This window comes from Pinus tabuliformis, chromosome X (assembly GCF_031772625.1).
Source record: "Pinus tabuliformis cultivar Carrire ecotype Pingquan chromosome X, CPIR1, whole genome shotgun sequence".
Classification (NCBI taxonomy): Eukaryota; Viridiplantae; Streptophyta; class Pinopsida; order Pinales; family Pinaceae; genus Pinus; species Pinus tabuliformis.
In genome coordinates, this window is record NC_142308.1 from 806,314,043 (window position 1) to 806,337,486 (window position 23,444).

Consider the following 23,444-nt stretch of genomic DNA (forward strand, 5'->3'; position numbering starts at 1 on the left):
TGAGCTAGTGGAATTCGAATTTGCAGCAGTGTTTTCTTGGTGTCAACGTGGTAATGTCTTTCAACGGATTGCGATTGGAGTATGCTCTTGAGGGCAACTTGAACTATATTGCATGGAAGGACAGGATGGAGGCCGTGTTATATGATAATGGGTTGAAGGAGTTCATAGAGGCTGAGGTTCCAGAGCCTACTGATGCTGCCGAAGTTGAGGTTTGGCAAAAGAAGACAGCAAAGTGTCGAAGGATTCTGTTGGAGGGCGTGAAGGATCACATTGTGTCCAGCCTACATGGAAAGGCTTATCCATACTTGATGTGGAAAGCGTTGATAGATCTATTCCAAACCAAGAGCGATCAGAGGAAGCTGGCGCTCAAGGATAGACTCAGAAACATTAAATGCGAGAAGGGAGACAATATGCCCAAGTATCTCACGAAGTTCACTCAGTGCAGGGATGAGCTGGGAAGTGTGGGGGTGACTGTCGATGATGAGGACTTGGGGAGCTTGGCTCTCCTTGGTCTTCTGCAGAGTTTGCATTCCTATCAGGACTCTATCAATGGTTGGGAGAAATTGCCAGGATGGGAGAGACTTTGGTTAGATCTTGTGCAGGAGGAGATCAGGCGGAATACCAGGGACGGATCTTCATCAAAGGCAACTGATGAAGAAAATTGTGCTTTGGCTACCAAAGCAAAGAAGGGGAAGAACAAGAAAGCTTCTCAGTCCAGTGCGAAAGGCAAGAAGCAGGACATGTCCAAGGTGAAGTGCTTTCATTGTCACCAGCACAGACACTATGCCACTAATTGTCCACAGAAGAAGAAGAACAAGCAAGCTGCTGGATCTACAGCAGGAGAGGCTCTAGCCTCGCAGTTCGAGCTTGATTTCTCATTGATCGCATGCTTGGTTTCAAGTGTGATGGGATCGGTGTGGTTCTTGGACAGTGGTGCGTCTTTTCACATGACAGGAGATCGAGATTTGTTTTCTGATCTGGAGGAGAAAGATCTTGGAGTGCACATCGAGATGGGAAATGATGGTAGATACAGTACGACCGGTATCGGTACCATTTCCTTTGAGAGGGAGTCTGGTAAACCCTTCGTATTGAAGGAAGTGATGCATGTTCCAGGATTGAAGAAGAATCTTATCTATGTGGCGATGTTAGAAGACAAGGGGTATGATGTTGTTTTCAGCGAGGGAAAGGCTTTCCTGCGGAGTAAGACAATTGGAGAAACTCAGAAGATAGGGGTTCGAGTGAGGAACCTTTATCAGTTGCATGTAGATGGCTCCGCAGCAATGGCATGCAAGGCAGAAGGATTGGTGAACAGGGATGATGGCGAGCTGTGGCACAGGAGATTGGGTCACCTTCACCATGGAGCCTTGAAGATACTACAACAGATCACTACAGGGCTTCCTAAAGGCACCCTTGTGTAGTCAGATCAATGCAAGGGGTGTACTTTGGGAAAGTTTGTGAAAGCCACCTTTTACGAGAAGGATAGTTGTGCCACGATGATCCTCAAGAGAATTCACACAAACGTGTGTGGACCTTTCTCAGTAGCTTCGACAGCAAAACACAGGTATTATGTGATCTTTGTTGATGATTCTCTCGTAAGTGCTGAATCTTCTTCATGCAAAAGAAGAGCGAGACATACTCAAAGTTCTGTGAGTTCAAAGCATTGGTCGAGAAGGAGTCGGGGAAGAAGGTGAAGGCTCTTAGGAGCGATAGTGGTGGTGAATACATCTCTGGCGAGTTTAAGGACTTTTGCAGTGCAGAAGGGATTCGAAGAGAGCTCATAGCTCCCCATAACCCACAACAGAACGGGGTTGCTGAGCAGAAGAACAGAACGATCGTGGGTGCTGCATGGGCGATGTTGCATGATCAGGGCCTACCCCTTCACTTGTGGGCAGAAGCATGCAATACAACAGTATATGTGCAGACCCGTTGTCCTCACAGGATACTTGGCATGAGTACATCCAAGGAGGCTTATTATGGTAAGAAGCCTGATCTTTCTCATTTGAGGATTTTTGGTGCTAACATTTACATGCATGTGACGAAGGATGCCAGGAAGAAGTTGGAGTCTACCGCAGAGGTTGGGATATTTGTGGGGTACACTGATACGCCCCACAACTATCGTGTGTATTTGCTAGACAGTGGCAAGAATTTTGTGCGATGGGATATAAAATTTTAGGAGGAGAAAGCCATGAAGTGTTCGCTTGAGAGGGAGCCACACTTGCATGCAGATGAGGAGCTATTAGTTCCTAAAGATGAGTTTCAGGACGTGGATCAGCCACAGGACAAAGTTCATGGAGTGGAAGAGACCACTCATGCAGCACCAACCATCAGAGGGCGAAAGCGCTTGACAGAAGCTGAGCGATTGGCTCAAGATGCATAGAAGGTTGTAGGACCACCTACAACTCAACATAGACAGAGACAGTCACCTGATCGGTACACTAGATACATGGCTCTTGTGAGAAAATGTGTTGTGACTGAGCCATCCTCTTTCGAGGAAGCTGTGGAGGATCCCGCATGGGTAGATGCCATGGTGGAAGAGTATGACTCAATTGTCAGAAACAGTGCATGGGAGATTGTCCCAAGACTGGAAGGGAAATCAGTGGTGGGTTCTAGATGGATCTACAAAGTTAGGCAGGCAGCTGACGGGAGTGTGGAGAAGACAAGGCAAGATTTGTTGCCTGAGGCTTTTCATAGATAGAGGGGATCGATTATGAGGAGACCTTTGCACCTGTCGCAAGGTATTCTTCCATACGGACGATTCTTGCTCTCTCAGCGCAGATGGGATGGCACATTCATCAAATGGATGTGAAGACTGCGTTCCTCAACGGAGTCATTGAGGAGGAGGTGTACATAGAACAGCCCGAAGGTTTCAAGATCTTCAGCAACGAGTCGCATGTGTGCAGGCTCAAGAGAGCGTTGTATGGGTTGAAACAAGCACCATGTGCTTGGTACACACGGATAGACAGTGATTTCACCGGACTTGGATTCTCCAAGAGTGAGGCGGATCCTAACCTATACCAGATTGTGGTGGAGGGTAAGTTGCTTATCATTGTACTTTATGTAGATGATTTGATTCTAACAGGTGATGAGCTGTTGATAATTTCCTGCAAGGATAATCTTGCTAAGGAGTTTGAAATGAAGGACTTGGGCCTCCTTCATTATTTCTTGGGATTGGAAATTTGGCAGCGCAGTGATGGACTATTTGTTTCTCAGGGTGAGTATGCTCGGGAGATACTGGATAAGTTCAACATGCATGGCTGCAAGCCTATTGATACTCCTCTTCCTGGAGGTTGGAGGAAGGAGGATGCCACTTCATCAGATGAAGTGGATGCCACTGTTTATCGACAGTTGGTGGGGTCGCTTATGTATCTAGTCAATACACGACCCGATATATGCTATGTTGTTAACTAACTTTCACAAGCTATGGTTAAGCCAACCAAGCTCTTCTGGAAGGCAGGCAAGCATGTATTGTGTTATTTGAGAGGCACATCGGGATATGGATTGTGGTACAGACAGGAGGATGAGGTGAAGCTATGTGGCTTCACGGATGCAGATTGGGCAGGGAGCCCAACGGACAGAAAGAACACATCAAGAGGGGTCTTCAGTATTGGGTTGACAGCAGTTTCTTGGTACAGCAGGAAGCAGATATCCGTGGCACTCAGTTCAGCAGAGGCCAAGTATATGGCAGCAAGTTTGGCTGCATGCGAGGCTATATGGATGAGGAAGATCCTAGTCGGTTTGTTTGGTTCTTACTTGGAGCCTACTGTGATTTACTGTGATAAACAGAGTTGCATTAAACTCTCGGCTAATCCAGTATTTCATGATAGATCTAAGCACATTGACATCAGGTACCATCATATCAGAGATTGTGTGCAGCGGAGAATCATGTTACTTTCATACATTCCAATGGAGGATCAGGATGCTGATATCTTGATGAAGGTGCTCACTAGGAGCAAATTCGAATACCACCGAGGCAGGATAGGGGTTGCTGATAATCCATATCTTGTTGAGAGGGAGTGTTGAGAATGCAACAAGATGATGGAGCTTAGTGGAAAGAAGTTGCCTTCACTAAGTGGGCTCGCAGGCTATTTTTGGCGCAAAGTCTATTTTTAGACATATGGATCATGGTCTATGAGTTACAGGATGCTATTTGTGGATGATTGGTCATGTCGGTAAAAATAGATGGACTTCTATTTTTAGACATATGGGTGGTTTCTATTTTTAGACTACCAGGCTAAAAATAGAACAGTCGAATATTATTGTCTCATAATAATATTTGGACTATAAACATTATCGTATTCTCTTGGAGTACTTCAGTTTGAGCTACAGATGTGGCACATGCAGCTGTTAGAAGGAAATACACTTTTCTTATGGGTCAGTTGAGCTATTGCATGCAGGACTTCAGTTAGAACTCATGTGATTGAGTTTCGGTGGAGTTGATGGAGTTGTGTTCAATTTGACTTGGTTGAACTAGTTGTATTTTAATCTAGCTAAAGAATACACTAGTGATGAGTTGTGTGAATTAAATATTAATTAATTCACTAATTATTAACTCATAAAGCAACTGAAAAATACATCAGTTATCTCAGTGCATGTACAGTTCAGTGGAGACAGGTGTTAGAGGTTGAGATTGTTATCAGTTGTGACTACAGTGTGACTATAGTGGTGCATGTGATTTGCACATGCATGGATGGAGATTTCCCATGAGGCTTGCGTAGTATACCAAGGGAATTCGCTTTTACAGAGTGAATGGTTTCTCTTTCAAATTTTGCAGTGGAGGAGATTTGAGTTGTGATTGTTCAGATCTGAGCTAGTTTTGAGTGTAACAGGTGGAGATAGTGTTGGATACTTGAGAGGAGTATTGTACTATGTATTGTTACATGTTCTCTATCATTATAATATACAGATAGTGTGGGGTTTTCAGCTGTATGCTTTCCCTGGGTTACATATTGTGTTAATGTGTGCATGCGATTGATGTTTCATTGTTTTTAATGCTGCTAAATTGATGATCAACGTAGAGGAGGTTATGTATTGTGCATGTATGCCGCAATAGTGCATAATCGGGATAATCTCTGTGAATAAGTGATTAATTATTCAAAATTTCTACAAGAATCCTTAGTGTATCTCCATTATGAATCCTGGATTTTACATCAGCTAGCAAAATAAGCCTCAAACTAGTTGTCTAAGAATAGGTTGTCCATTTGACATGATACATCTAAGTACAAGAGAAAAAAGTCCATTATTTTAAGATGGATATAAGTGAGGCAAATCTTCAGGAAACACCTTAAAATAGTTTTCAAATTAATTACTAATGAACTTATGGACCCATGACTTTGGATGGGAGGATTGAAGGGGAACATTTATAGAGCTTCCTTCATAGTTTTGAGGGTTTACCTTCTTTGTTGGAATAGTCATGGCTTGACACAACTAAATTATACTATGAATTGACATGAGAAGATTTGGAGGTCTTCTTGTCCTGGTGTCCAAGATTGGGAGGTCTTCCTTGTTCTTGCATCCATACTTTGGCTATGGATGTTGTCCAAATCTTGGAGCTATTGGGTAACATTGTGCTAGTCCATTTTGGAAAAACATGGGAGTATCCATCAACTATTGTCATTTTGGAAACCTATATGGGTGTTGTGTTTTATTTACAGTTGATAAAAGATTTAGTAAGATTACATTCTTCATGAAGAGGCCTCAATTCTATCCCTTTTCCTCAAATATCATGGGTTGTTGAGACCTTAAATTGCTAAAATCAAGATGAAAACCAAACCTTATTTCAAACTTCTTGGTCATGGAGGAAGTTGGCCTCATAGTCTCAACTAATCTCCTTGATAATCTCTATAAGTATTGTTATATGTGCAGAGATAAATATATAATGTTGCATTTGCTTGTGTTAAAGACTTCTTAAAATTATACTTAATCAGCCTCTATAGAAATAAAAGAGAGTTCACATACGAAAGGAGAAATTGTGTAATTAAACTTTCAAAATACAACTATTTTATCAAGAGAGAGAGATTATTAATAATAATAAAAGAATTATGTAAAATACAATACCTAATAACTAATAAGTACAGTGAGAAATAAAACAATGCATTCCTTTTAATATTGGTCGCATACAATTGAAATCAAAATTTTAATTTTAATATTTAAAATTGACTCAAAATAATTTAAAAAATTGACACATAAATTTATTATTTTATTATAAATTATATAAACTTAAAATTTTGATTAATTCTCTAATTTATTTATGCTAAATTATAAAATATACACGTACCATAGATTTATGATTGCTAGAGTTGGGGAAAAAGCCCATAAACCATGAAATTTCCGTTACCATTACTATCCCAGTTTGCACCCATATGAACGCCCTACGAAATTTGAATATGCATTAAGAAACCTAAAAAACAATGAAATGAAATATTATTTTTATATGGAGAGAGATTTCTAAGATATATGGTTAAAAGTTCGGCATAGCCATGATGGGGGCAGACGGAAAGCTAGCCATAATCATAAAGCAACACTGCCCAAACTTGTGGGTTTAGTATACCCTCGTACACCCTCAAATGAGAGACAAACCAGAATAGTGGTCCGGTCAAATGTGGTCCGTATGGACTCCAATCTCATCAAATAATGGTTTCCGCAATTCCGTGCGTGAGGTATTATTGGAGGGCCTTTCACATGAAGAGGACAGGCCTGAAGCATATGTCAACATGTTGATGCGTGTGAAGGTTAAGTGCCCCAGAGGTGTGCTATTCCTCTGCCACTAAAAACTCCAATGGATGTGTGGTATGATGTGGATGAGATGGTTGGGTGAAATCCATTAGGTTAGGTTTCAAATTACATTAAATATATTGTCTTGTTATGGTGTGCGGTTCAAGTAGTAGGTTCATTTGTTAGTATGGGTCTCAGTGCTTATAAAATTATAAGAAATTAGTATATTTGGCTTGCAGGTTGTTGGATGTACTCTTGGTGTTATAGTGGTAGCTACGAGAATTGATCTTGAGTGTTCCTTAAATTAGGTCTAACAATTAGCAATTCACCACGCTGTAAAAAAAACTCCAACGAAGCTTTGACTGCATATTGAACAAAAACTTCTAGGGAGAAAGTGGTGTTGCATCAAATTTCGCCGATGAGAAAAGGCCACGTAATCCCAAGGTGTTATGGGCCCGTTTTCGTCCCTTTGTGAGAGTTTTTTTCCTTCAACGAAAACATTTGATATGGTTTTATAAATGTCAATTTGGTTGTGAGAGCCCACTACATGCCAAGTTAATTTGCGATGGTTTTGGGGATAAGCCTTTGAATAGTTAGATACACATTAACTCTATGTTTTATATAACAATACCATAATTTTATTTTTTCCCGGTTTTCGCTAAGTAAAGAAACATAAATTTTACACACCTAACTTTTCAAGGTGATTAGGGAGTTGGGTGTGTTACACATATTATGGTTTCATTCACATAAAAGGTGTTCTCTATTACTATTTCTTTCATTTTGACAGATATTCTCATTACTTTTATGACTTTTGTCACCTTGAATGTAATTCTCAATGAAGCTTCCAGTCCATCTCATTTATGTGTCATCTACATGACAATGTTTGCAATTCTTCCAAGTATCTTTCTCTTCCTAGGTATGGCAACAATATTCTTGCCTTATGGTTTGTTGATCTCTTATTGCCCCTTTTGTTGTCGTCCCTTCTTGAAGTCCAAATTGATGTAAAGAGATTCGTTATATGTCTCATCTATTATTTTCACACCCGACAATTGCAAATTCCCTCATATATGGCTTAATAGTCCTCCAAGGTATTTCACCATTATCTCGAGCTCTTCCAAAGAAATACCCGATAAGATGGATTGCTTCCAAAAAGTAGATATGTATCCTTGAACACTTTTTCCTTGTTTATGATACAAGTATTTCCATCTCATTAGTTATTCATCTTCATACCCTATGGGATAGAACTATGATTTCAATAATTCTTTGAAATTATATAATGGAGGAGTTTCAATATTACTTATTTTTTAGGTTATTCACCCCTAGGTTGTCTTGTATGTTCTCTTGTACTCATTCCTTGCTTCATATCTCTTTCCATCCCTTATGGGTAATAATTATTCTACCATCTCAATTTATGCAACAATTCTCTGCTCCAACTGAGTAAGCCTAACTTCAAGGATTTCTTTGGATCGTTCCTAATCGGAAGTTCTTATCATTTTCAAATATCTACTTCTTCCAAGACCTTGTAACATTGACTCTCCTCTCTTCCCTTATCAGCTACATTTTTTTACGATATAGGTTGTTCATCAAGTGTTTACAAATTTAGTCTTTGATACCAATATGAAATGCATTCTTTCAGTCCATGGCCAAGTCAATTCACTAGCATAGACCTTAATTAATTTTATGGAACTTTTTATATATATATATATATATATATATATATATATATATATATATATAATGTGCATTAATTTGTTTTGAGTAGTGATATCACATTATAATTTACATACAAAAAATAGCTTTAAAGAAATCAATCACACTTATAGTAATAACAAGAAGAGTTTTTTACCCTCAAAACCTAACTACGAAAAATAATAAGAAATGGATTTTGTTTGGCTCTTTTTATGCTCTAAGATGATTACAAATAAAGTAATACACTCCTAGAAATAAATTTTATGTATTCTTACTCCTTAGTTTGTGTTTTGTAGATTCCAATTTGGTTGTGACAAAACATTTCTCTCATGAATAAGCTCAAACACTCTCTTCATCCTCTTAATCTAGTAAAAACTTCATATTGTAAATCTTGAATATTTTGCTTCTACATCATTAATTTTCCAATATTTCTAGCTCTTAATGCCAACTCATAGCCATGAATCTCTTATTTATCTCATACTTGAACCTTTATTACCTCCATCTATTGGTTTTTTCTCCTCAAAAGTCTAAGAAGCTCCCTGAAGCTATTGCAATTTGCAATGGCCTCTTCCATTTTCATCCCATTTCCCCTCAATGTTGTCAATGAAAGCCCTTCAATGTAGCCACACCTTGCAATGATTCTTGGCATTAGGATTCTTCTTTTATATTTACTTTTTCCATTATGGATGGCATGTGCCACCTTCGTATTCATGATTTGTACGTGTCACTACCTAGTGTGGTCACATCATCTTCGAGGTAGGCCATGATATTATTTGTCTTCAACTCTATTTTATTTCTTCAACCTATGAATGGTGGCCCTCTCTTTAGCAATGTAGAAGTTAGTCAAAACTCTTGCTCTAATTGCTTGGTTTTGTATGTCTTGCTCCGCATAGACTGAAACTATATTTATGCCTTATATATGTGGAGTGAAAAGGTAACTTCTACTATCCCTAGCTCCATTTTTTTACAAAGTCTAAAGCTCCACAATATTCCTTTAATTTTCCTTATCCTTAATGTAGTGTGGAGTGTAGAGGTATTACATACCCTCTACATGTATCCTTACCTTTGGATGCACAAAGCTTTCTAAACCATTCATAACCAGGCTTTGAATAGACTTATAAAAGATGTTTATCAAGGGTTTGTGGCATTAAACCTATAATAGAACATTAACTTAAAACTTAGAATCCATTGCTAGAAATCATTTATTTGTTAATGCTCCATTTTAAATCAAGACATGTGATTTGATAGCTGATTTCATGCATTAAATAGACAACAATGAAATATAATTGTTGTTAATGAGCACACATTTATCATGGAACAAACACTCTTCCGCCTCGTATAATATAGTGGGTTTAGAAAGAACCAAGCTAGTGACATGGCTTTACAGATATTTGGTTTATGTTGTTATCTACTTCCCTTCTCATAGGCAGGTGGATTGATATATGTACCAAAAGAAATTTGTTTGCATGTCACTTGTTATTTGAGGATGAGGTCATCTTATGGGTGTAACACCATTTACTAGTGTCTTTATGCTTAAGTGTTAAAAACAACTCATGCGGCCCTATTTTGTAGAAGTAGGTTGTTTCTTCGACTACACAATCTTCTACTTCTTTATTTAACTTTAATTGTTTTAACATTAAATTTTGAGTCACCAAAATAATTTATGCTTCTACTTAATCTTTTATATTACTCTTTATGTATCCCTATGTGTTTACTCGTTAGAACTTGAGTTTAAAATTAATTTGTTGGTATAAACCACTGTAATACTTGAGAACAAGGTTTATTTTCTCCTATATAATATCCAAGAAAGTCATGAATGTGTGGAACTTCATGTAATCATTGACCGATTAATCACAATAAAAGCATACTTACGTCATTTCATGTACCAATGCTTGAGGTAGTTTAATATATAGAACTTATTATACATTAATTTCACAAAACTACCTCAAATAGTGATATGTTAACATGATCTCCATCTTATTGATTATGTGCCTCTAACCAATTTTCAGAGGCTAAAGACGTCTTCATGTTGATACTATTGATATTTACTACATCATTCTTATTGAAGAGGTAAGTCTATAGCATGCTAAACCATTGTTTAACTATCTTAATATCAATTTTAGGTTCAATATTCAATTTTAAGGGGATTTACCTATAAAAAATTCCACGTCTGTGTTAAGTACATGTTTCACTTACAATTTGAGCATGATTATTTTAAAGATATCTATAAATTGCTAAAGATATCCTCATGTTATTTCTAATGGTCTCTGTTAATGATGGATTGCACATGCTTACATCAAGTCTATTGAATTCAATGGAATTGATGTTACATAACATTATGTTTATGTTACAAGGTTGGAAGGGGAGTCAGGTCTTCCTCATCATTTTCATACTTAGATATTTTTTGCACTCAATTTTATTAGATTTTTTGAATATGGGAGAAGTCGTTGCAATGACAAATAAAGTTACATAGTGGAGTGTTTTGATTTGTAATTACAATGATCTGGATACCAATCATAAGGAGAATTTTAAGGTCAAAAATGGATCACAAAACAAAAAATGTATTAGCAAAATCAACTTTAAAGAAACCAATAATATTCAAGATTGTTAAAATTATTGGAGAGAGATAAATTAAGCAACAAAAAATAACAAAACATAAACACAATATGCACATAGTGTTTACCCTTGGAAAACCCCAACTAATGGAATTCCATTAGATCCCTCAGCCAAAACTCGGCCAAGTTGGCCAAGTGAACCTTCACCATTCACATCCCCTATCCCATCACAATAGAGCCTTGACCTAGCCTTTTAAAGGTTTCATTACATGAATTCCATGGGCACAAAACCACGAGTACATAAAACCATGTCCCCAAAATCACCATTGTTTGATTCAGTCAACTTTTATTCTTTCCACGAGTTAAGTTTATCAAACAATACCCCCCTTAAACCTTGACTTGGGTTTTCTCTTTACTAAGTCTAGCCAAACTAGCCAATTAAGTTAGCACCACTCACTCTAACCTTTAACCCCTCAAATTTTATACCCAGGGTATTTGTTAACCTAACATGCCCCCTATCACTTAGGTCTAACACCAAACTTTACTGACAATTTATTAGGGGTACACATGCCTTACCAGGTCTTATAGAAGTATGTCCATTTACATGAAATTTAAAATTTTGACTCCATTATAACAATTTCTTTTCTTTTCTTTTCTTTTGTTGTATGGACATTAATAAATTCCACCATTCTCTCGCTTTTCCCATTCGGTGCTCCTTGTCCCAATATTCACGCAGCTACAACCACTAAGAAACACATTCTCCTTGACCCAAAATAGGACCCTTCATCATGCTTATACCAACGTAATAGTCTATATTATGGGACTATGATCCAATCTCCCAAAAAAACTTAACATTATGGTCAATGTCCACTATCCTCCTTAATGTGTGGACTCTCCTTCCAACACCTCTTTATCTACTTCATTCTTAGCATATTCATCCTACTCCCACAATGCATTGTAGTCATCATCTTTGGACTAGTCCTCCATTAAGAAATGCTCATCCTCATCCACATTCTCTCTCTTGAGCCTGAGAGGATTAGGCAAGCCTCTAAGGAGTGAAACATCTAGATCAACTACCGCGAGGTGATACCATGGTTTCCCTCAAGAGAGTTTCACTATTATGTTACAAGCTTCCCTCTGCTCCTTACCTCCCAACACTCAACCAATAATATTTCCTCCACTACGATTTCCTGAGAATCCTTCTTCTTTGGTGCCTTGACACTTAAGTACTCGAGCATAGCCACCACTGCCCTCCTCACAACTTGGGATGTCATGCCTACCATCTTTATAATGACAAACTCGAGCATACAATGCAGAATCTATGTCCTTTGTTGCATGCTTCCACCTGCATGAGCCAACATTATATTTTGATTAAGCACCTTGAGTAGAGAAACCAATGCTAATTCGTAAGCATTGAGCACCATCACACCCTTCAAAATCTATAGCAGGCAACCATCCACGATCACTTCAAAATCCTCCTCGGGATAGGAGATCTCCACGACATCAAAATTTCACCCTGATTGAACTCCTTTATGACGTGATGAAATAAATATTACTTGCATCATAGCCCCTAATACCCACAGACTACCAGCCACACCCATCTATCGTCAGCCTGAATTTCACCCAAGACATTTAACAATAGTTTTCTTACTACAACGATCTCACTTCTCTTGTCTTTTTTTGCCTTCATTGATGTTATAAACATCACTTATGAAGCCACCCCTTTGCACACCTCCAACAAGAACTTTGTAACACTAAGATACTCATTGATGGTGTGTGCCTCTTGGATGCATGTTCATTGTGCCTCATATTTTTTTCACTTGGGCTTTCAGTGACATTGTGGCCTTGTGTCCATACCTTTTATCCACCATGAATCTTTGATAACTTTCCCTCTATGCACTTTCAGAGAAAGAACACATCCATGCTCGTGTCCCATTCTTGGTGAATATCCACTAGTCCCTTGACAACCTCAATGTGGTTTTTACAATAAAACATATAGTCAGCAAGGCCTCTCATCTTCTTGGGTGGAATAATTCCAAAAAAATCCTCATCTAATGACACCAGGCCAAATAAAGCTTTGAAAATAGAGGCATCCCCCTGAATCCCATACTTGGCTATGATACCATGTTAAAATTAACAGAGAGCGATAAATTAAGGAACAAAAAATCATAAAACATAAACACAATATGCATAAAATGTTTACCTTGGGAAAACTCCAACTGTGGGGGAAAATCCAACTAACAGAATTTCATTAAATCCCTTGGCCAAATCTCGACCAAGTCAACCAAGTGAACCTTCACTGCTCACAACCCCTAGCCCATCACAATAGATTTTTCGTCTAGCCTTTTAAATGCTTCATTGCATGAATTCCATGGGCAAAAAACTATGGGTACTCAAAATCTTGTCCCCAAAAACACCATTGTTTGACTCGGCCAACTTTGACTCTTTCCCCAAGTCAAGTTTACCTAATAAAGATGATGATGTCAACACAAAGATTAAATATTTTTAGAGGGAAAATAATAAAACTACTTTTTGTAATTGTGTTTTTAGTTTATTTGCTTATAGGTTTAATCAAATTTCATGGTAGGCACTTGTTGGATGTCAAATTAAATTCCACATCCAGTGAGTACCCACTATGCACCTTTTGAGTAAACCCACACTGAATAAATTAAAAATACATGAAAAAATGTGTTTATTTTTTCATGTATTTTCAATTTTTTCGGTGTAGGTGTACTCAAAAGTATGCATAGTGGGTACTCATTGGATTCTTTCAACTAGGTAATTGTCCACTTCCTTAGCTTTTCCTGTGGTTTCTATGTATTTTTCTTCTGCGTTGCAGTCTGGATCACGAGCCTCCAAGATTTTGTATTTGGTTGTGCAGATTTAATTGTTAAAGTTTGGTTTTTGACCGTTGAAGTTTAGAGGGGGTCTTTTGTTTAGTTTTTAACCTGTAGTGGCAAGGGTGTTGGGGTCTCTATGTCTGAATTTCAAATCAATTTTGGTTGGTGAAGGGGTTCCCTTGCCTTCTTTGGTCTTAAGTCCCATTGGGGCAGTTGGATTGAAGATTTCCAGTCCTGTAACGGAGTATTGGCCTAGTTTGGTGTCCCTCTTAATTCTTTTGTTGACTAACATAGTGATATGTTTCGAAAACTACGTCATTGGATCATAAGATCCTTGAGATGTTGGTGGTTTGTATTAGGGGGTTCACATTACTTTTGATCGGCCTCTTGGGTGGTGATATCTGTTAGAGAATGTGGTATTGTTACCTCTGTGGAGAGTTTTGACGTGCCTGAGAAAAGATCACATATTTTCGTAAAGTTGTGGGGATGTAAGTTTGAAAGAAGATGTTAGGATTTCAACTAGAAAATAAAGAAAACAAATCTTCACTCTGTTGGTGGCTTTGGCTATATTAAAATTCAAACTAAGTACATATTGGGATTTGGTGCTCAAGTTAGTGGTAGTGGCTCAAAAATGATATAACTCGTGCTCTGCCTCATGGACTAGAAGTTAGCATTTGATCAATGGGGTCTGGAGTTGACTCAGTGCACCCATTGTGTGTTTGAAGTCATGGTTCATCAAAGGATGCAGAGCCATCAGGGAGGAGGTGGTGGTTGTGAAAAGAAGCATAGTAGTCGAGACTAGCTCTAGGAACAAGAAGCAATAGGACCTTATCATGCATCTATGTCAATAGAGATTCACATGGGGTTGTGGAACCTGGAGAATGTGGCTACCAGGGATAAGCACTCCGTGTTGGATTTAGAGATAGTCAAGGAATTTGATAAAATGGTTTCGGATCTAGGTCACACCAGAGGTAACTGAAAGTAGTATATTTAGGTTCTATTTCTTTATTGGAAAATGAAATCCTTGTTGGGTGAAATTATGTTGGAAAGAAAAAAGGATCGGCATGGTATTTTCACCAAGTTGGAAAATGTCAAAAGAGTGCAAGGCAATATTAGATTTTATATGGAGCAAATGGAAAAACACCTTGCATGCATAGAGCAACACATTCCATGTCTCGCCATTCCTTCAGCTTTGCCTGGGACAAGTGCAAAGTTTCCAGCTCCAATCACATCCTTTAAATCTTAGTTTATATTATATTTTGATTGTTTTCTTTTGGTTCATAGTTTAGTGTTTTATTTTGATGTAACTGTTATATCGTTGGTAAAGCTTAAAATTTTGGATTGGTTATTCTCCCTACAGGTGGGAAAGGTATGGTTTCTCGATGGGTAGGCCCTGCCCATCCAAAGATAGAAAATATAGATTGGTTGATGTAAATCTTTTTTATGAATAAAAGGATCCACATACTATCCCACAATAATAATAATAATAATAATAAAAGTGTTATTGGTTATAGTAATTAGCCCTGATATAACTACCTACATCATATTTTATGGAAAAATATGATTTCATATATTCCACATCTCTTGGGTATTTTTATTTTCATTCATGCAATGAATAATGCAATCTAGACCTATTGTCATAATATAATATATTTAGTATTGTCTCAACAACTTAATAAAAGCATAAAAGGTTGATTTAGTCGAGGTGTATCCTTAGTGAGTGTACTTTTAAAATATGAAGCGTGGAAATTGTTGATGTTGTCAGGAATCATTATGGAATCATGTGAAGGAAGTGGGTATAAATTTCAATATCACATTGATCCAGATCTTGGGGGAAGGCCCCCAAGGTCTAAAAAATTGAAATGGATCTTGGGGGAGAGGCCTCCAAGAACTGAAAAATTGAAATGCCATAAGAAAAAGAGGAGAATGCCCAATAAACAAAACCACAAAGAAATTTTTTATTAAAACGAAGAATAATTGTAAGAGCTACATTGCGGTGAACAAACAGTCCTTTTACAAAATGCGACTTGTTACTCCTAGCCTTTTTCGGTTACAATACCACAGGTAAATTCCATGGGTGAATGAATACCATGGGTGGATGTCACAGTACCATGGGTCAATTCCATGGGCGAATGAATACCATAGTTGGATGTCACAATACCATTGGTGGATGTCACAATACCATGGGAAAATACCATGGGTGGATGCCACTTACAATACCATGGGTAAATTCCATGGGTGGATGAAGAACATGGGTGGATGAATACCATGGGTTGATGCCATTTTCCATTCGGATCATTCCTCCATCCTTAAGAAGCAATAGTCCCCATTGTGTGAAGTTCCCTCCTGCGAAGCCCTTGTTGAATATGAAGAGCCACTGAAGAGAATGGTTTTATGTGGTTAACCCATAACCATCATGAATGAAGATCCGAGGATAGAGATACCCTGTAATGCTTGTGACCAACTGTGATACAAACAATGTACAACCTAGAAAATGGACTTCGATGAAGTGTGGGTTTGTGGATGACCCATAACCATGATGAACAAAGATACGAGGATAGAGATACCCTATAATGCTTGTGACCAATTGTGACTCTGACAGTGTGTCGCCTAGAAAATGGACTTCGATGAAGTGTGGGTTTGTGGATGACCCATAACCATGAAAAACGAAGATCTGAGGATAGAGATACTCTGTAATGCTTATGACCAGCTGTGAGACTAACAGTGTGCAGCCTAGCAAATGGTCTTCGATGACTAGGATTTTATGCGGTTGACCCATAACCATGATGTTGGCTATTGATGAAGTAGTAGGTGCCTACATAGCCTGGGGTGGGAGGACATGTCTCCAAAGAACCCAAGCCGAATGCTGATATGCTGAAACTAATGAATGTGAAGCAAGTGCCTACTAAAGCGGGGTGGGAGGGCACGTCTCTAAAGGGAACCCGCTCTGAATGCTGCTCCAGAACTAAAATGGACATAACTCTGTCAATATAACTCAGAATATTTATTATAACCTGTTTTTGGAATCAGAAGGACCATTTTGCATCTTCCCATGAGTTGGAAATCCTTATCTGGACACTCTAGAATCTCATATTTGAGCTGCAACTTTTCCGTTGTCACAAAAGTTCTGAAAAAAATAGTTGATTTCAAATCAACGATATCTTCTACATCCGAACTCTGATTCGACCTATTTTTTTTTTAAATTGAGGGATTTTTTAAGAGGCACTCAGATCTAAAATCACGTTTCTAAAATTCTGCACCAAAATTGCAAAATAGATAGGAGATCCACCATCCATGAATTTCCATCAAAAACATTTCTGCAACAGAGCTGATTTTAAATCAACAATATATCCCTCATCCGAACTCCAATTCGGTCAATTTTTTTTTTGAATTTGGGTATTTTTTCTCAAGGAGTCCAGATCTGTTATTTTTTTTTTGTAAATTTTGCACAAAAAAATTCAGATCTGATTTGCAAACTCGTGCCCCAAAACATTTCTACAAAAAAATGAAAAAAGAAAAATTCTTCCCGCTTGGCCCAAGAAAATGCTCTGTGGAGGACATAGAACATGCCTGAAGTTTGTTGAATATTGTTAAAAAAATTGAAACTGAAATATGCATCAAACCCTCATTCCCATGGAATCATAACCTGCTCTGATACCACTGATTCGGATCTTGGGGGGAGGACCCCGAGATCTAAAAACTTGAAATGGATCTTGGGGAAGAGGCCCCCAAGATCTGAAAAATTGAAATGCCATAAGAAAAAGAGGAGAGTGACCAATAAAAAAAACTACAAAGATTTTTTTTTATTAAAACGAAGAATAATTGTAAGAGCTACATTGTGGCGAACAAACTGTCCCTTTACAAAATACGACTTGTTACTTATAGCATTTTTCGGTTACAATACCATGGGTGGAATCACAATACCATGGGTGAATGAATACCATGGCTGGATCTCACTTACAATACCATGGTTAGATGAATAACATGGGTGGATGAATATCATGGGTTGATGCCATTTTCCATTCAGATCACACATGATACAAAGAAAACAAGCCACTTTATGAATTTTATAAGGTTGGATATTATTTTACAAGTATAATATACACATTCATACAAGAATGAGAAATCAAATCAATTTATTAATGAAGGTGATCCCTTACAATCATAATCATGCATAGTGAACAAGAGGAGTTATGAAGCAGTGAGTCCTTGCAACTGAGTCTCAGGATTATTTGCACTTGTAACCACGATAAGTATTTTAAAATGCTAATATTAGATGACGAAGCAATATAAAACTTTTCTGATGGTTAGCAGTCATGGAAGGTCAAAATGAGACCATTATTTCAGACTCTAGAAGCATTTCAATGTTTGATTTGCAAGACTGGCGTAAGGCAAAGCATTACATTGTGTTCCGAGTAAGACTGATGACGTTATTAAAAGAAGCGTAAGGTGTGTTAGGTCAGGGCCGAGAGTATTCATGAAAACTCTTGTTTTAGTGGTTGAGGAGACCGACAAAGAAATTGTGTTCTTTCTCAGATGGAAGGTGATAACTCTAAATATATATTATAGTATGCACATGAATAATGATGAATAATACTCAACTCATAACCCTCCTTAGTGAGTGTTTTTGTTGTCTCTTTGAAATCATGTTACCTAATTACTTAAGTATCATATTAATCAACACCTAATCATGATGTAACATATCAACTTCACGAAATTTGAAAAAAATGTTTTTTTGTTTGTTTGTTTCTTTTTTTTTTTCCACTGAAAATACCAATATCTTGGATTGCAAGTTTCGAAATATGGTGCATTTTTTCAAACACATAAAATTTTCTTTTAACATGAAAAAATCATTGTTTTCATAGTTGAAATTATGTAGTGGTTATGTCAAGTACTGAACATATCAATGTTATAAATTGCATGTTTTTGAAAGCATGCTATAGTTATCCAATAAAATTCGACGACATGGAGAATGATCATGCGTGAATTTTTTTTGTTTGTTCAATACCATCGACGTCATGACTTGTTTCAATCATAGGTGTGTTTCACTCTCCCGCACCAATTACTTCATTTCACCTCATAAACGTGAATTCTTACCATGGGAGGAGTGTAAGTGATAAGATAGCTTTATTAATATACTTCACAAAGCTGACATTTTGATTCTTAAAAAGGTTGTTGCTCCAAAGACTACTACTAGATGTTGTGTTCATTCTTTAAGTTATTTCTAGTTGGCGAGATGATACCAGAGTTATACGAGGGCTAAGCTCAAATGGATATGTAAAGGTGCTACATAAAGGTGAATATTGTACGTGTGAAATATTGAGGAACCTGACTAGATAAAGAAGGCATTCCCAGGACTATTGAAGTTAAACCCTGTGCAACAAAGAGAGTTTTTTTGAGATGCAGTGGAGATGTTCTAGAACATAGCAGTCCTCTAAACCTCAGAGATTACCCACAGGTTACCAACATAGTCGCCTAGAATCCTTGACCCTTGAGGAGATTATAGAAGGGGATGCCTACAACTTGGAACAATGAATCCCAACTGAATTTTTTAATAAAGATATTTAGATATTGTTAATTTGAACTACCCCTTGTCCCTCATACTCTTCATTGTCATTCTCTCTATTAAAATATACTTCACATTATCTTCCTCATTGCTTGCATGCCTTTCTTTCAAGTCGCAAGTCCAATCCACACCTGTAGGAGAGGGTAAAAAATAATTTCAATTTATATATTATTGGTAAAAAAAAACCAATACCATTTATAATTATAATAATAAATAAACTAAATAAAAATAAAAATGCATATATACATGTTATGTTTTTTAATATACAAATAATTATAAATAAATAAATAAACTAAATAAAAATAAAAATGCATATATACATGTTTTTTAATATACAAATAAAGCTAAAAAATAAATAAATAAAATCTCATAATTATACTTCCGTGTTTTTGAGTATGTATCTAAATAGTATTTAATAAATTTAGAAAATAAATAAAATTTTAATATAAAAAACCATTAATAGAATTATTTTTGTCTTTTCAGCATGAAAACGAACTAGATGCAATATAAAATGTGAAAAACAGTGGACGAAACAGTGAAAAACGTGGATGCAATACTTGACCCGCTAAAAATCAAAATCAGTGTCGCATCCAATGACTTATGACTTAATTATGGACAATCTAGTATGCAGACATTACCATTAAAACATAGATAAGCCCATTTGCGGCATATGGCACCTCTGCGAAGAACAAAACGAAGGTTGCAGGGAAGAATAATTTACAAAAATTCCAATTAAAAATGGAAAATAAAAATATAAGTCATAAATTCTCTTTTATGAAATCTATTGGGCCCTAGAAAAAGGCGGAACCATGGATAGACAATGTTATATTCATCGGTTTTTTTCTTGGTCGAGACTAGTTATGTTTTGCATTTGGTTACAAAACACTATTTTACCTGGCTTAACTTAATAAGAACTAGATTCAATAAGTGGTCGTGGACCATCCAGATGGGTCAATATAAACTGAAACCCGCACAATACCTTTGTCAATGATAAAGTATGCTTAACAAAAAGATTTTCTTCCTTTATCTTGAATTTTGATAATTAAATAGTAAAAATTAAAAGGGAAAAATTAAATGTATACCATTAAATTACAAAAGTATTGAATGACAGTAACTGCAACAACATAGTAATAAATCTTGCTAGCGAGGATTTATAATTTTTGACTCGTAATACATTCTTGGAAGACAAGACAGAGTTGTGAGTAACAATTGTAAATTTTGCATTGACAAGTGATTGGGTGGTTGGGTATATGAAACATATGGCCTTTCTGCTAAAATATTACAAAAATGCATGCACAAACAACAATGTCGTTCTTTATTTTACTGGTTATTCCTTTGTCATGAATTTTTTGGCCTGGTTTTTTCCACATCTTATGTGTTAAATAGGAATATCATTTCGCTAGCCTATTTTTTTTGTTTTGAGAAATCTGAGCAGGTGCATTAGAAGAGTTACAACAACATACACAATCAATCCCTCACTGATCTGACCTATGCAGTGGGTCTATGTAGTGGTTTCGGCTTGTTTGAAATTGGAGAACAATCACAGTTGGGCTTGCCGATGAAACCAAACCAAAGGTATGGAAACCCTAAAAACCTAAATTACACCTTTGTTCTTTTAGAGAATACCATGTATCCACGAAGACCTTTCTCTAGATGAGAAGTATAGGCCTTTCTCTCATATTCAGTTGCAATTCTACAGTATTATATTCTAGTGTGGAAAATGCAAAAGCAAACATAATTTCATCAGCTTTTGAGTGCACTTCATTTATTAGAAATAAGAAGAAAATTATTTTCTAGAATTCAAATAACCAAAGCAAAATACATGAAAGAACATAGGAACCTGGCCGCATGTAACTGCATAAGTTTTGCTTGCATTGGCTCCAACTCACTCATTTTTTACCATGTAAATTACCTAAGGTTTGAGACCCTTTTGAGCTTAATGCAAGTTTCATGGTTTTCATTAAAGTTTCTAAATGTCAATAATATATGCTTCTCGGTTCTTTCCTTTGATTTATATCCACTCGTCACAGGTGTTGATTCAGAAAGCCAAATACTCTTATTCACTTCCTTTAGAAACTGTTACTAGACAAAATGGCTCACTTTTGGAAAAAAAATGATCTCTAAATTGGTCACATCAGACTTAAGCCTTTCACTCTTGATATAATCCTCCACAACCAAAAATTTTAGATAATAATCCTCTGTACCCATGATTAGAAGGCAAGGAGCTTCAATAGTGAGGTTGACGAAATGAGCTAATCTCCTTGCATCCTTGTAGCATCCTTGTAAATTGCACGTTTAAAATGAAGTCTAAAATTGCATATATGTAAGTACTTTAGGGTGATTTAGAATAAAAAGGAACCAGAGTGAAGAAAAATAAAATAATTATCTAACTTTATAAGGAGAATGAAGACAAATAAAACAATTATCTAATTTATTGTTGCAAAGGTATGGGACTTACATAGGGTAAACAAACCCAAAGTTTAGGGTTTATTTTAGTTATGCTTCCATTTGGCTCCAATGTATGCTTGTTGCCTTTATTCGAGAAGGGATAGTCACCTGGTGCCCACTTTATTCATTAACCCAGGAGCACAGCCCATTCCAGTTCCCTTCGCCCTGTTCCCAATCCATTACCAGAGCAAGAAACAGTTCTAAAGCCAGTTATATATCTAGTAGAAGATCACGAATTCACATATCTGGTGGTCATTAATAAATATAGAAAATGGAAATTTGGATACCACAGTACAAGAAAAATTTCAAGCATTGAACAATGAATTAAAATGAAAATGTACCTAAAAACAATTTTTTTGTAATGTTGAAAATTATTTTGTTATGTTTTGTGCTCCAGATGGTTCAACATGTTCAAGGAAAGCTACAATTTCCTCATAGAGCAGGGATCCTTCATAAAAATTCTCCAATAATTGCATAGGAATTATGTTGTTACAAAGGTTGAATGCACGCAAAGAATTGCTCTGAATTGCATAGGAATTTTGTTTCTTCAAAAGATTGAATGCATGCAAAGATGTTTTGAATTGCACAAGAATTATGTTGTTGTAGATATTGAATGCAGGTAAATAATTGCTCCCTCCCATCGTTTTCTTTTTGTTTAGTCTGTTTTTTGGTTTTCTAATAATTGCAGGAGAATTGAAGGGATTTTGTCGCTGCAGTCTCGTGTTCAAGACGTGTTTCTTATCTTTTGCACCTTTTGTATAAGACTTGCGTTAATATTTAATATAAATGTGTTGATTCTCAGCTTCTCTTGACAATTCAATGAACCACACTGCGACATTCTACAACTATTTACTCTTAAACATTTAATGTAAATCAATTAATGAACTGAATGCCACATTCTACATGGCTATTTACTCTCGAACATTTAATTTAAACTCATTAATGCTAGAGCATTACTGGATTATGGAAAAAATGACTAGAACATATATTTAAAAAAATAAAAAAATAAAAATTACATGTAACTCTCTACTACCTCGAGAAGAGGCCAAATAAAATCTCTAAACTCTTCAAACTCTTCATTAGCTAACACAAAGTGGTGTATTAGGTGGAGAAAAGACACAATAAAACATCAATATTTAATTAAGTGGAAAAAAGACAAAGTAAAACATTTATACGATAACTTAAGGGAGGGACTAATACGGATGATCACTTCCTCAATCCTTGAAATCACACCCACTTTAACATTCATTAACTGGAATAGAATTGATCAGTAGTGCATTTCGTATTGACTTTGTCAATTTTTAACACTAAATTGGTTAGTCATGTGAATCCTCTATTATGTGTAAATTACATTAACCATTGAGTTTTTAGTAAAGTGGCATGGTGTGTTGCTCTTTTTTTGGTTGATTTTGAGTCGAATTGGATCAAGCGTTGGTGTTAGAATATCAACCTATTGAAGATCAAATTATAGTTAAGTGCAGCAAGGCACTAAAACTGGCCGTATAGTAAGGCAAAATGAAAAGTTATAAAGTTTTATATTAGGTTTGTTTTCATGCACTAAAGCTTAGAAAAGTTTGACGTGAACGAGAAGCACGTATATGCACATATCAATGTTGAATATGCACAATAGCTCAC